The sequence below is a fragment of the Pan troglodytes genome, chromosome 2, assembly GCF_028858775.2.
Source record: "Pan troglodytes isolate AG18354 chromosome 2, NHGRI_mPanTro3-v2.0_pri, whole genome shotgun sequence".
Lineage (NCBI taxonomy): Eukaryota > Metazoa > Chordata > Mammalia > Primates > Hominidae > Pan > Pan troglodytes.
This window is the reverse complement of record NC_086015.1, coordinates 46781821-46795411: the sequence shown is the minus strand read 5'-3', so window position 1 is coordinate 46795411 and position 13591 is coordinate 46781821. Positions and strand designations below refer to the sequence as shown.

Below are 13591 nucleotides of genomic sequence, written 5' to 3'. Positions count from 1 at the left end.
CATTTTCAGAAAATTTTCATTCTAATAGATGAATACTCTTGGTTTTGTTTAAATAACTAATTTGAGAGTCATTGATCTAGACAAATGGCAGAGGATGGGGGAGAAGAACAAGTGAAGGGTTAAGATGTTAATGAGTGTTCATGAGAAATTTGTGGGATTGCGTGTCTGAAAAGAATGGTAAATGGTACATTAGGTGGTTCAAGTGGATGTGATACTATTTTTTATTGAATGAGAGCTGGGTTCTTGGTTCTGCCACTCCTAACCAAGCAGCCATGGTTTCTTATCTATAAAATGGGGACAGTATCAGTGGCGTCGGGTTGTTGGGATTAAATACAATACTGACTATAAAGGGCTTACTTAGCATAGCACCCAGTGCATTAGTAAGCTCAATAAATGGTTGCTGTTTCCATTATTACTGTGTTAACTATGGGAATGCAGTAGCACAGGAGACACATGAGCCTTGCTTTCAGAATTTATAGTCTAGCAGGGAAGGCTGGCATTAAATAAGTGATTACAATTGTAGGGGCCAAGGGAAAACTTTACCTTCACCCTCTGAAGGTTTACTGAAAAATCAACTGACAAAAGGCAGATTATTAGGAGAAAAAACATGCAATTATTTTAATGTGTATATCACAGGGGAATAGCATAATGATTACTCAGTAACCCAATAGGGTACAGATGTTTATATATCCTTCTTCATAGGGGAAGGGGAGATGGAGGAAATGTGGCAATTTGAGGGATAATGAGTTATTTTTAGGGGGATTCAGTGGACTTAAAGAACATACGATGGCCTAAGACAAAGTCTGGCCTACAGGGCAGATAATAGTTTGTGACAAGTCTGTCCAGATATGTTGACAGATTTGTCTCTCTTCCTGCAATATGAATTAAACTAATGAAAACTCCGTGCCGGTGCAGTGGCTCACACCTGTAATCCCAGCACTTCGGGAGGCCGAGGCAGGCGGATCACTTGAGGTCAGGAGTTTGAGACCAGCCTGGCCAACATGGTGAAACCCCCTCTCTACTAAAAAAAATACAAAAATTAGCTGGGCATGGTGGCATGCACCTGTAGTCCCAGCTACTCATGAGGCTGAGGTGGGAGAATTGCTTGAACCTAGGAGATCACGCCACTGCACTCGTTTGAGCAACAGAGTGAGACTCCATCTCAAAAAAAAAAAAAAAAAGGAAAGGACCAGGAGTAATTTTCCCCCCCGCCTTTGGCAGGTCTAGACTTTAAGCAGATAAGGAAACTTCACAGAACAGCTTCATGGCGGGGAGGGGGTAGGAGGTCAGAGAGACCTTGAGGCTGCATCTTCAGTCCAGCATGTCAAAGCATCGTATTTTGGGGTATTTGTTTCTGAGTCCCAACACAATAAAGGATGATAATTATTAGAGGATGCAACAGGAACATCCGGCTGGGGGAACCTAACCCAGGGTTGGGGTTGGAGAAATTCTCCCTGAGGAAACAATGTTCTACTTTACGGAGATAGTATGTTGATTTTTCATTGAGAGTTAGAGTCCATGGGTTAATGTTGGATATTATTGGAGTGTTGGTGTGTGTGATTGCTTCCATGCCTCTCCTCCAGTTGTCTGAGGGCATGATGGCCTTTCTCATCCAAAGCACGTGGCACACATAAGTGTTCAGCATTTGTTGAATTAATTAGAATTAAAAGGTTTGGGGCTTCTACATTCAGAATCCTACTGTCCGTAGAAGGTATGTATTTCTAGTTACTGAACAACAGTGACATCTGGTGGTAAGAGTTGGAATTTGACTCCACACTTAAAAGCCCCCTAAATACACTCGACTTCTGAATCACAGACAGATTTTTGGAGTGGAAGGAGTATTGGTCATGTAGGCCATGTCTCTTGCCTCAGAGATGAGGAACTGCTGCTCAGTTTCAAGGACTTGAAATTTAGGTTGTATCCCCATGTACATCTATAGTTTTATCACATAACTACCAGACCAGAACAACACTGAATGAACATAAAGTATTTTAAAGTTCTCATGTCAGAGTGGAACTGCCAAATATTATTTATACACTTGGTCCCATTTGAAAGCTGTTTGAATAGAATAGGAAAATTTGAGAGTGGCAGCTGGGACATGCACCCTGACTGGTTTGCTACTTTTATCAGTGAATGATTTACCTGATATGAGTTCATGGAAGAACTAACACTGCTCATACAATCTAGTTTCCTTGCCTACTTCCCCCTTAGTCACTGAACGAAGCAAAAGAAAGAATTTGTTTGTAGCAAGACAAAAGTTAGAAAAATTTCCCCCTGAATTCAGCAGTAATAAGTGAGTCTACGGTGGAGGCCGGTGTCCAGTTGATCCCCTCAGAGGAACCTAAGAACAGGTCCTTGCAGTAGTATTCTGAGCTTCTTACAACGTTGGTGTTAGGTCTTTTCCTATCCTGAATGCAACTCTGAAGTGTTAGGACTGACTAAAATTTTGCCATCACATCTTTGAGTTATGGTCCTTACCTAATCTCACCTTGTCTACAACCCTATCTGTTGTCTTCCCCACAGTGCCTCTTCCTAGCTCACTCATTTCTGTCAATGATAACCCCATCTCCCGCTGTCATCCCCTGAGCTCAAACCTCCTGGGCTCAAGTGATCTTCCCACCACAGCTCCCCAGGTAGTTGGACTACGGGCAGGGGCCGCCACACCCAGCTGATACTTGTATTTTTTGTAGAGATGGGATTTCACCATGTTGGTCAGGCTGGTCTCAACTTCCTGAGCCCAAGTGATCTGCCTGCCTCAGCCTCCCAAAGTGCTGGGGTTACAGGCATGAGCCACTGTGCCTGGCTTATATATATGTATTTTTTAATTGAGACTGGGTCTTGCTCTGTCGCCCAGGCTGGAGTGCAGTGGCATGATCATAACTCACTGCAGCTCTGTCTCCTGAGCTCAAGCAATTCTGCCTCAGCCTCCTGAGTAGCTGGAACTATAGGTGCACACCACCACACCTAGCTAATTGTTTCAGCCTTTATAGAAAGGAAGCTGAAGAGATTCCCACATGGTCTTTACTGTGGAAGTGGTAAATTAAATACTATTAAGTGCACAAGGCATTGGGGACCTAGTTAATGAGAGAAATGAATAATTACTAGGATCAGGTGACTCACCCAAATGTTTTGAAAGACTATGATGTGAGCCAAGAATGGAATTGAGAAATTTGAGGATAAAATAAATATATTAGCAACCTTGTGCTGAAAGCTTGGTGGAGAGCCAGGGTAGATCTCATCTATCAGAGAGGTCCCTTGGAGCTAAGGATTGACGAATCTTGGCAGAACATTGAGTTTTCTAATAAAGTCAACATATGATGAGTGGGACCACATCTATACAAACACATCTTAGACAAAATAGTTCCGTGGATAAAATAAGATTGACTGTAGCCAAATGGTGTTAAGCTAAACACAAAATGTGCTGGAGGACTCTGGGAGGCTAGTAGCTACCAAAGCCCAAATCCATGGCAAGTTGTACAGGCAGAACTTCCAGCACAAAGGGGCTTGAACCTGGAGAAAATGAACAATTTTTATCTATGTGGGGCTCCTGATTGTGAAGTGGAATAATTTAATAAGGCTTAACCCTGGGCCAAAAATATCCTCTAGGCAGTTTGTTTCTGTTTGTTCTGAATCCATGCTCACAATATCTTTCTGATGACTCTTTTGGCTTTGTGGGTGCCTGATGCTGGGAAGGGAGAGTCTCTGGACATGGGTCACAACCCACAGATATAAACGAGAGACTTAGTGTTCCTGGTTTGTATGTCAGTTACACGTGACTGGTGTAAGTCTAGCCCCAAGAGATACTCATGGTATAATGACCAAATTGGATTTGGGGCCTGCAAAGCTGAGGTCTAGAATGAGAGCTGTGAAATGGAGAGAGCCAAATGAGGCCTTGGTTTTAAGCTGTAGCAGAACTTACTTCCATTACCAGGCAAAACAGCTAAATCTGTAGTAATTAATATATGTGACTACTAAAATAATAAAGATAACTGAAGAGAATTTCACATTTTACAAAGCACTTTCATGACCTATTTGATTATCATGATAATAAAGGTACTATTACTGTTTTAAGAAGAAAGTTGAGGTTTGTGACTTGACTAATGAAGTCAAAACTCAGGTATTCCCACTTCTGACTTTGTTCAATTCATTTTTGTTTCTCATAGTAAGAGTAGGGCCACTGTTTATGTTATGTTTACTTATTGGTGGGAGAGAGAATTTCAGTGATGGGAAATATATTTGGTGACTATTATCATTAAGATAAATAAGCATGGGTAAAAGTCCCACTTTAAAGTTGGAACTACATGGAACTGTGGGGAGAACCTAATTTAGGGATTAGGAAAAAAAGCCATTACACCCACACAAGTATGCACAGCTGATTTTTAAAACCTTTATTGTGGTAAATATACATATAAAAATTACCATTTTAACCATTTTTAAGTGTACAATACAGTGGAACTAAGTATATTCAAAATGCTATGTAACCATCACCACCATCCACCTCTAAAGTCTTTTCATCAGCCCAAACAGAAACTCCATGCCCTTTAAGAATAACTTCTGGTTGGATGTGGTGGCTCACACCTATAATCCTAGCACTTTGGGAGGTCAAGGCAGATTGCTTGAGCCCAGGAGTTCGAGATCAACCTGGGCAACATGGCGAAACACCATCTCTACAAAAAATACAAAAATTAGCTCGGTGTGGTGGTGCGAGCCTGTGGTCCCAACTACTTGGGATGCTAAGGTGGGAAGATAACCCGAGCCCAGGTGGTCGAGGCTGTAGTGAGCTGTCATTGCGCGACTGCATTCCAGCCTGGGCGATAGAGCGAGACCCTGTCTCAAAAACAAACAAAACCCCCCAAACCTCTCTACTTGCCCCGTTCTTCCACTCCCTAGCATCCTCTATTCTACTTTCTGTCTCTATGAATTTGTTCATTCTAGGTACCTAATATACATGGAATCGTACAATATTTGCCATTTTGTGTCTGGCTTATTTCACTTAGCATAATGTTTTCAAGGTTCATCCAGAATTCAGAATTTCATTCTTTTCTAAGGCTGAATATTCTGTGGAGTATATATACCACCTTTTGTTTACTCATTCATCTGTTGAAGGTTGCTTGGGTTGTTTCTACCTTCTGGCTATCGTGAATAATGCTGCTATGAACACTGGCATACAATTACCTGTTTGAGTCCCTTCTTTATTTTTTATTATTACTTTTTTTGTAGAGACAAGGTCTCACTATGTTGACCAGGCTGGTCTCGAGTTCCTGGCCTCAAGCAGTCCTCTACCTCAGCCTCCCAAAGGGCTGGGATTACAGGCATGAGCCACTGTGTCTGGCCAAGTCCCTTCTTTCAAATCTTTCGGGCATATATTTAGAAGTGGAATTGTAAATCATATGGTAATTCAATGTTTAACTTTTTGAGGAACCACCAAACTGTTTTCTACAGTGGATATACCATTTTACATTCCCACTAGCTATACATAAGGGTTCCAAATTCTTCACATCCTGGCAAACACTTGTTATTTTCCATTTTTTGTTTAATATCCATCCTAATGGGTGTGAAATGGTATCTCATGGTTTTGGTTTGCATTTCTCTAATGGTTAGTGATGTTGGGCATGTTTTCATGTGCTTATTTGCCATTTGTATATCTTCTTTGGATTAATGTCTATTGAAGTCCTTTGCCCATTTTTGAATTGGGTTTTGTTGTTGAGATAGCTAACCTGATTTTTGACAAAGGTGCAAAAGCAATTCAATGGAGGAAGCATAGCTTTCCAACAAATGGTGCTGGACCAACTGGACACCATAGGCAAAAAAGCAAAAAAGAACCTTGATCTAAATTTCATACCTTTATATAAAAATTACATCAAAATAAATCATGGGCATAAAACTCTAACGCTTTTATAAAAATGGGGGGAAATCTTTGGGACCCAGGGCTAGGCAAAGAGTTCTTTCTTAGACTTGAAATCAAAAGCACAATCCATAAAAGAAGGAATTGATAAATTGGACCTTGTCAAAATCAAAGCCTTTTGTTCTGTGAAAGCCCAAGTGAAGAGGATTAAAAGATGAACTACAGATTCGGAGAAAGTATTTGCAAACTACGTATCCAACAACGGACTAGTATATAGAATATATAAAGAATTCTCAAAACTCGACAGTTAGAAATTGGGCAAAAGACATGAACAGACACTTCACCAAAGAAAATATACAGATGACAAATAAGCACATGAAAAAGATGTTCAATATCATTATCCGTCACGTACATTAGAACCACAATGATATCACTACACACCTATTAAAATGACTAAAATGAAAATAGTGACATCAAGTGCTGGCAAGGATGTGAAGAAACTGTGTCACTTAAACATTTCTGGTAAGAATGTAAAGTGGAACAGTCACTCTGGAAAACAGGTTTGGCAATTTCTTCTAAAACTAGATATGCAGTTACCATACTACACAGCAATTGCACTCTTGGGCATTTATTCCATAGGAATGAAAACTTATGTTCACACAAAAACCTATACATGAATGTTTATAGCAGCTGAATCATAATTGCTCCTAACTGGAAACAACCCAGATGTCTTTCAGTGGGTAAATGGTTAAATAAACTGGTACATTCATACTAGAACTACTCAGCAATAAAAAGGAATGGATTATTGATACACACAACAACTTGGATGAATCTCCAAGGAATTGTTCTGAGTAAAAAAAAAAAAAAAAAAAAAATCCATCCTAAAAAGTGTACATGCTGAGTTATTTCATTTATATAACATTTTTGAAATGACAAAATTTTAGAAATGGAGGACAGACTGGTGGTTGTAAAGGGTTAGGGACTAGGGCAGGAGGAGGAAGGGAAGTGTACATAGTCATAAAATCACAACAGAGAGATCCTTGTGATAGTAAGTATTTGGTATCTTTTTTTTTTTTTTTGAGACAGAGTCTCACTCTTGTCGCCCAGGCTGGAGTGTAATGGCGCGATCTCAGCTCACTGCAACCTCCACTTCCTGAGTTCAAGCGATTCTCATGCCTCAGCCTCCCAAGTAGCTGGGATTACAGGCAAGCACCACTATGCCTGGCTAATTTTTGTTATTTTTAGTAGATATAGGATTTTGCCATGTTGACCAGGCTGGTCTTGAACTCCTGGCCTCAAGTGATCTGCCTGCCTCAGCATCCCAAAATGCTGGGATTATAGGCGTGCATGAGTCACCATGCCCGGCCAGTATTTGATATCTTGATGGTCATGGATACACAAACTGACACGTGATAAATCAAAAGAAAAGGACAGTTAAATTGGAGAAATCTAAGAGGAGTAGGTTGTATCGATGTCAATATCCTGGTTGTAATATTAAAGTTCTGCAAAATATCATTGTGGAGAACTGGAAAAGTATACAGGGGATCTCTATTATTTTTTACAACTGCATGTGATTCTATAAAAATCTCAATATAATTTCAAATTAAAAAGCAAAAAACAAAGGGCAGTGTCCTACAGATACTTCTGGCTAGAGAAACAAAGTGGGCTGGAATTAACAAACATCTGTATACTGTACATGAGGAAATACTGGTGACCCAGATTGGATTCGCCAGCTTCTTGGATGATAAAATGTCAAGCTTATAAACTAAAGAAAATTCTCAAAAGAATTTTGGGCAGAAAAAAAAAATGGCATGAGAGCCTTAGTGGTGACCGTGGAAAAGTAACAAACCTAGAGGAAAATCATCCCTGCTTTTTAAAAAATGGGTTACTGCAAAAATGATATCCTCGTCAAAAATAATCCTTGGATTGCTGGAGCAAATGTTACCCCTTTCCCAAACTTTCTAATACATACATTCTAGAATGTCGGTTCTGAAATTCTCTTGCATCCTTAATTTTCTCACAGCATGTTCTTATTTTAATGAAAACCTGGCTTTCTGCTAGGATCCATGCTTTCCAGAAGCCCTCTAAGTAGACCTGGCTATTCCTTTTCCTATGCCACATAGTCCCATCGTGGTCATGAGGCAAACGAATGATACTCCCCACTACACACACCATATAAAAAAAACCCTAATCCTTTGAGGCCCACATCTACCTGAATCCTACTCTTTATCCTGTCTCTCTTTGCTGCCACCTGTATATTATACGTCTCCCACCCTCAGCTCACCAGGCAGCAATTGGAGACCAACGGGAAAGATCCATTTTTCCTTTATCAGGAAACTTCGGGTTTATACCTGCAGTGCTGATGGCAGTCTAGTGCCGTATCTTATGTATGCATGTCTATGGGATGGGTATTCATTCACCTTATGAGGAAAAAAAATAGAAAAACAACTGCCAAGGTTTTCAAATTATGAAGGCCTGGATAAATATTTGGGCAGGAGCTGTGGCTCACGCCTGTAATCCCGGCACTTTGGGAGGCCAAGGTGGGCGGATCACCTGAGGTCAGGAGTTCAAGACCAGCCTGGTCAACATGGTGAAACCCCGTCTCCACTAAAAATAAAAAAATTAGCCAGGTGTGGTGGCGGGTGCCTGTAATCCCAGCTACTCAGGAGGCTGAGGCAGGAGAATCGCTTGAACCTGGGAAATGGAGGTTGCAATGAGCTGAGATCGCACCACTGCACTCCAGCCTGGGCGACACAGCGAGACTCTATCATAGATAGATAGATAGATTAGATAGATAGATAGATAGATAGATAGAAATCTCCCTTGAATCATCTTTCATAGAAATTTGCCTCCCACCCCCATATTGCCTTGAAATATAGTAGTGTCTTACATTGGAAGGTGCCATTTAAAAAAAAAAACAAGTATTTTCCTTTATGAAAATAAACGATGTTCATTATTTTAAAAATCCTCTAAAGTGTAAAAATAAAAACACAGCACTGCTATTCCACCACCCAAATATAACCACTTTTAATATTTCTATTTCGGTCTTGTTTTAGTGCCTAGTTTGAAATAAACACAACTTTATTTATTTAGCATTGCTATATTGCGTCCTGCTTCCTTCACTCACCATCATAACATGGCCTTTCCCCACACTGTTTTACATTTTTCAAATATATCTGAATGGCTACTTTAAATTTCATGGTGAGATCGTTTGCTTTTTAACTCCCCAACAGGAGAGCGGAATGGGCATCTCTGTGCAGAACGTTTGGTCCACAAAACTTTTTTAAAAATATACTCCAGAAGATTTAAACTCTCCAGCGCACTCGAGATCGTGCCCGCTTGGATCCAGCCCAGCGCGCCATCAGCGCCTCTGTCACTTTCAGAACTCTTGGCGCCCCCTCGGCCCCCGTAGAGTAGCGTTGAAAACGCGCAAGTGACGTCGCTTGTTTCCCTGGTGACGGTTGCCAGGGCAGCGCGTGTCGGCGTCCGGAGGAGGTGACCTAGCCGCCGCGGTCCTAGAAGGGAGAAGTGGAGAAAGACCGCTGTAAGTGCCGGGGAGAGCGGAAGGGCCCGGGCCGGAGCTGGGAAAGCCCGCAGCTGCCGGGGGCGCGGAACCGAGCCCGAGCGCGCTGCCACTGGCCGGGCGCTCACCGCGTGCTGGGCGCCCAGCGAGGACTCTTCCCCTTCGTCCTTTGAATCTTCACACACAGCCCTCTTCTAACCCAGGCAGACGCTTATTTTCCACGCAGTACATGGGTTAATGAGGCGCAGAGGGTGGGTCGCCTGCCCCAAAGTCATAGCGTAGATGGCACAGTCAGAACTCGAACTCAGGTCCGCCTGACAAGCGCTGTTTGCTGGGCCTCTGCCACTGGGCCCTCTCGCACCGCACTGAAAGATGCGACCCGACGGCGTGCACTTCCGCATCTCCCAGTTCCCCTTCCAGGCCCAGCCCCCACAGGACTGGGGACTCGCAAGAGGGAGTTCCCCTCCAAGCCCGGAGTCCAGCCCTGAGAACCAGAGCATCACCCCGCTCCCATCCCAAACCCATCCCTACGAAGATGCTAGCAGTGCACAGGGCGCCAAACTAGGCATCCGTGGGCGGCCTCCCCACACCTCCAGGCCCCTAGACTGTTGTTGAGAATACTCGAAAAGAACACAGTAAAAGAAAAGAAGAAAGAGAAGGAGAGGGGAAGAGAAAAACAATGAAAAAAGTGGCAGGCCGATGGGGCAAGGGGTCTCAGTCCTTCCTCACTGGTCCCTGTCACCTATGGTCCCATGTCCTGTGGGATCTTGCTTCCTCATAGGACTCCAGAGTGCATGCCACTCTTCCTACTCCCTGGCTCTAAGTCCTACCTGAGCCAAGAGTTCTTTCCATGCAGCTCTAGCCTTTATTTTTTTTATTATTACTTTTTTTTTTTTTTTTTTTTTTGACGGAGTCTCGCTCTATCGCCCAGGCTGGAGTGCAGTAGCGCGATCTCGGCTCATTGCAACCTCTGCCTCCCAGGTTCAAGCGATTCTCCTGCCTCGGGCTCGAGTAGCTGGGATTACAGGCGCCCGCCACCATGCCTGGCTAATTTTGGTATTTTTAGTAGAGATGGGGTTTCACCATGTTGGCCAGGCTGGTCTCAAACTCCTGACCTCAGGTGCCTCAGGTGATCCGCCCACCTCAGCCTCCCAAAGTCTTGGGATTACAGGCGTGAGCCACCACGCCCGGCTTAGCCTTTACTTTTAAAAGAAAATAGACTTAAAGCAGATTTTTAGAAGCATTAAGCAAAAAACAGTTCCTTTATACATTCCGTATTCCCATTTCCTTTGTTGTTAACATCTTACACATTGCATTGGTGTGGTACATTTGTTATCATTGATACAACTATATTGGTATGTTATTACTAACTAAAGTCCATAGTTTACATTAGAGTTCATCTGTTGTTGTTGTTGCTGCTGCTGTTTTGAGACAGGGTCTCACTTTGTCACCCAGGCTGGAGTGCGGTGGCATGATCATGGCTCACAGTAGCCTCCAACCCCTGGGCTCAAGCAATCCTCCCACCTCAGCCTCCTGAGTAACTGGGAACACAGGCACATGCCACCATGCCCGGCTAATTTTTTTATTTTTTGTAGAGCTATGGTCTTGCTATGTTGCCCAAGCTGGTCTCAAACTCCTGGCCTCAAGTGGTCCTCCCACCTTGGCTTCGTAGAGTGTTGAGATTACAGGTGTGAGTCACCACACCTGGCCAGTGTTCATTGCTTAAGGTTTCACAGGTCTACAAGTTTTGCTAAATGTGTAATGCTGTGTATCCACCATTAAAGTATACAGAACAGTTTCACCTCCCCAAAAACCCCCTAGGCTTTACTGTTCATTCTTCCTTCCCGCCAACCCCTGGAAACCACTGATATTTTTCATTTAGAAGGGATTTACAATCACTGGTATCTTTTACTTCTCTGTAATTTTGCCTTTTCCAGAATATTATACAGTTTGCAATTATACAGCATGTAGCCTTTTCAGACCGGCTTCTTCACTTAACAATACACATTTAGGTTTCTTTCATGTCTTTTCGTGGCGTGATAGCTCATTTCTTTTCATCACTGAATAATATTCCCTGGTATGAGTGTACCAGGTTATCTACTCACCTATTGAAGTACATCTTGTTTTTTTCTCATTTTTGGTAATCATGAATAAAGTTATTGAGTCCGGAATTGTGGGTTCTTGGTCTCACTGACTTCAAGAACAAAGCCGCAGACCCTCGCGGTGGGTGTTATAGTTCTTAAAGGTGGCGTGTCTGGAGTTTGTTTCTTCCTTCTGATGTCAAGATGTGTTCAGAGTTTCTTCCTTTTGGTGGGTTCATGGTCTCGCTGGCTCAGGAGTGAGGCTGCAGACCTTCGCGGTGAGTGTTACAGCTCTTAGGGTGGCGCATCTGGAGTTGTTCATTCCTCCTGGTGGGTTCATGGTCTCGCTGGCTTCAGGAGTGAAGCTGCAGACCTTCACGGTGAGTGTTACAGCTCATAAAAGCAGTGTGGACCCAAAGAGTGAGCAGTAGCAAGATTTAGTGCAAAGAGCGAAAGAACAAAGCTTCCACAGTGCGGAAAGGGACCCCAGCAGGTTGCCACTGCTGCCTGGGGCAGCCTGCTTTTATTATCTTATCTGGCCCCACCCACATCCTGCTGATTGGTCCATTTTACAGAGAGCCCATTGGTCTGTTTTACAGAGAGCTGATTGGTCCGTTTTGACAGGGTGCTGATTGGTGCATTTACAATCCCTGAGCTAGACACAAAAGTTTTCCACTTCCCCACTAGATCAACTAGATACAGAATGTCAATTGGTGCATTTACAAACCTTGAGCTAGATACAGAGTGCCGATTGGTGTATTCACAATCCCTTAGCTAGACATAAAGATTCTCAAAGTCCCCACCAGATTAGCTAGATACAGAGTGCCGATTGGTGCATTCACAAACCCTGAGCTAGACATAGGGTGCTGATTGGTGTGTTTACAAACCTTGAGCTAGATACAGAGTGCTGATTGGTGCACTCACAATCCCTTAGCTAGACACAAAGGTTCTCCAAGTCCCCACTAGACTCAGGAGCCCAGCTAGCTTCACCCAGTGGATCCTGCACCAGGGCCCCAGGTGGAGGTGCCGGCCAGTCCCGCTGTGTGCCCGCACTCCTCAGCCCTTGGGCGGTTGATGGGACCAGGCGCTGCAGAGCAGGGGGTGGCGCTCGTTGGGGAGGCTGGGGCGCGCAGGAGCCCACGGTAGCAGGGGGAGGCTCAGGCATGGCGGGCTGTGGGTCCCCAGCCCTGTCCCACGGGGAGGCAGCCAAGGCCCCGCGAGAAATTGAGCACAGCAGCTGCTGGCCCAGGTGCTAAGCCCCTCACTGCCAGGGGCTTGCGGCCAGCCGGCTGCTTGGAGTGTGGGCCTGCGGAGCCCACGCCCACCCAGAACTCTCACTGGCCGGCAAGCGCTGCGCGTAGCCCCAGTTCTCACCGGCGCCTCTCACTCCACACCTGCCTGCAAGCTGAGGGAGCCAGCTCCGGCCTTGGCCAGCCCAGAGAGGGTCTCCCACAGTGCAGCAGCAGGCTGAAGGGCTCCTCAAGTGCCGCCAGAGTGGGCGCCAAGGCCGAGGAGGCGCCCAGAGTGAGCGAGGGCTGCGAGGGCTGCCAGCACGCTGTCACCTCTCACTATGAACATTTCATGTGCAGGTTTTTGTGTGGATATATTGTTAAACTCATTTAGGTAAATATGATCACTGGATCATATGGCAAGACTATGTTTAGCTTTGAAAAAGACTACCCAATTGTCTTGCAAAGTGGCTTTTCCATTTTGCATCCCCACCAGCAATAAATAGAAATTCTTGTTGCTTCACATTCTTGCCATCATTTGATGTTGTCAGTGTTTTGGATTCTAGCCATTCTAATAGGTATGTAATGGTATCTCATTTTTGTTTTAATTTGCAATTTCCTGATTACATATGATGCTGAACATCTTTTCATATGTCTATTTGCCATCCATATTTCTTTTTTGTTGAGGAGTTTGTTCAGATCTTTTGCCCACTTTTCTTTTTTTTCTTTTTTTGAAACGGCGTTTCACTCTTGTTGCCCAGACTGGAGTGCAATGGCATGATCTCGGCTCACTGCAACCTCCACCTCCCAGGTTCAAGCAATTCTCCTGCCTCAGCCTCCTGAGTAGCTGGGATTACAGGCTCCTGCCACCACGCCCAGCTAATTTTTATATTTTTAGTCGACACAGGGTTTA

At 43.9% G+C, this 13591-nt stretch overlaps 1 protein-coding gene across 2 annotated transcripts in view; it reads left to right on the top strand.

Moving 5' to 3' along the window:
- Positions 1-9299: 9299 nt before the first annotated feature.
- CCDC13 (coiled-coil domain containing 13) overlaps positions 9300-13591 on the top strand; it is a 68382-nt gene continuing 64090 nt past the window's right edge. For both annotated transcript variants that reach the window (XR_010155169.1, XM_530597.7), the window contains exon 1: positions 9300-9389. The gene's annotated coding sequence lies outside the window, so the exon portion shown is untranslated. The remainder of the gene's footprint in view (positions 9390-13591) is intronic.